Source organism: Empidonax traillii, unplaced genomic scaffold, assembly GCF_003031625.1.
Source record: "Empidonax traillii isolate 1590-97213 ecotype Southwest subspecies unplaced genomic scaffold, ASM303162v1 scaffold341:size590984, whole genome shotgun sequence".
In the NCBI taxonomy this organism is placed as follows: Eukaryota; Metazoa; Chordata; class Aves; order Passeriformes; family Tyrannidae; genus Empidonax; species Empidonax traillii.
In genome coordinates, this window is record NW_020955534.1 from 152,561 (window position 1) to 154,574 (window position 2,014).

The 2,014-nt window shown below is 42.5% G+C and overlaps 1 long non-coding RNA gene across 1 annotated transcript in view; it reads right to left on the minus strand.

Moving 5' to 3' along the window:
• Positions 1-19: 19 nt before the first annotated feature.
• Positions 20-2,014, minus strand: part of LOC114061593 — a 26,918-nt gene continuing 24,923 nt past the window's right edge. The window contains exon 3 of the long non-coding RNA XR_003572154.1: positions 20-608. This is a non-coding gene — a long non-coding RNA (uncharacterized LOC114061593). The remainder of the gene's footprint in view (positions 609-2,014) is intronic.

Sequence of the window (2,014 nt, forward strand, 5' to 3'; positions counted from 1 at the left end):
AATCTTTTTTCACTGTATTGACTGTACTCAGAGGAACAGAATAAATCCTAATATAGGTATTCTCATTACAAGTAATAATAATAATCCATTCCTAAATACAATAACCCGCAAAAAGCATGTACTGAGCTAAATGAAGTATCACACAACAGCTTTAAACAGGAGAGGCTACCAATTCAAGAGGGTTTAATTTCTCAGAGCAGTTATCCACACAGTTGTATCGAGAACCATAGCACAGATGTTATTAAAATAGTGTGAGTCTCACCAAAATAAATGAATGCTATATCCAGTACCTGTCAGTCTCATCACATTCTGTGAAAAACAGGCTTGATGATGCCATTAAGACTCTTTATAGCCACTATTATAAAAGCTTAATACCAAACGGCCAGTTAATTATTGTTTTATTTGGAACCTTATCTCAAAATTATATTAAACACAAAAGTGACTATATTTGCCCGAGCTCTGTGAAAAATAAAACAACAGGCAAGCTTCTAAGATGGAAGCTTTATAATGATGAAAGGACACTAAGAACTCCTCCACAATAAAATCAAATTCAAAATCCCATACCTCAGGCTCTGTTCCCTGGATTCCTGCATCTTGGCTTTTTTCACCTGCAAAGAATAAAAACGTTTAGAGCCGGGACCAAGGGGAGTTGTCCTTGAGGGAAGCTGCACGCACAGAGCTCCATCACCACAGCGCTGCACTGGAACTCCTCTGCAGGAGGATCTCCAGCACTGTGCCTTGTTCCCCCACGACAGGAGACCCTCCCCCCCGCCAAACCATGCCCTTGGTGTGGTACAGAGAGCAGTATTTTAAATTGTTCTATGGCAGGAGGTTGGAACAAGACGATGTTTAAGGTCCCTTCCAACCCAAACCACTCTATGATTCTATGATACGAGTTTTCCTTTAAGTCAATTGTTAAAAGTCACTTCAAAAAAATCAATAAATATCTGGACAAGTTTTCATCCTCTCTTTAAATGGTCTTGGAACATGTGATAGTCAGTGTGAGTGTGCAAAGAGCAATTTTGGATTTCAGTTTATCATGTCACTGCCTCAGCTGGCCAGCCTTGGCTTGTCCCCACTTCAGCAGGTTTTTAAAAGAAATTCTTGCTAATGCCTTTATGCTGTGCAATAACATTTACAAAATCTTGACCCTTCAGTGGGATGCAAACTCAATGTCTACCCATCACCAATCAATACAATTTATGCTTCAAAGTGAAGTGAGAGGGAGCAGTTTTAAACAGTCTTTCTTAGCCTATGAAAGCATGTTCTGTTTCCCGCCACGTCTCTTAAACATATTTAATGCAGGAACAGTGTGATTTGGGTGGATGTCTGGGGCACAAGGAGGGAGTGTTGTCATGGTTGCATCACTGCCAGCTGGGCCCTGAACGATCCCACTCCAACTCTGATTCCTACCTGGCCACCTGTACACCCTTCTCCTGCATGAACCTTAAAAAAGGCTGTGGAAACCTCTTCAAATGCCTTCTTTCAACACACACACCCCTCTGAAAACCTTTGGGAAAATGCTGAAGGTTTTTTGTTCCCTTCCAAGCGACAAGATCACAGTTTGAAGACTCTTCATAGAATCCCAGGATGGTTTGGGTTGGAAGGGACCTTCAAGACCATCCAGCCAGGGGCAGGGACACCTTCCACCAGCCCAGGTTGCTCCAAGCCCCGTCCAACCTGGCCTTGGACACTTCCAGGGATCCAGGGGCAGCCACAGCTTCTCTGGGCAACCTGTGCCCCTGTCCCTACATGCCCTTGCAAACAATTCCTTACCAAGTATCTTGTAGGCCCCCTTCAAGCCCTGAAAGGATGCAAAAGTGAATTCACTCTTTTTAAAAATAAGAGGGAAAAGAAAGATAAAAATAAAAAGAAATAGAAGAAATTAAAACAAGAAAATTATGGGGTCTACCTCAGGGATTCCTGTTTCAGCTTTAGCAACTGCAGATGTTCTCTCTAAGCTGTTCTGCTGCACTGCAAGAAGTGACATGTGTCCTAAGGTACATCTTTGCTC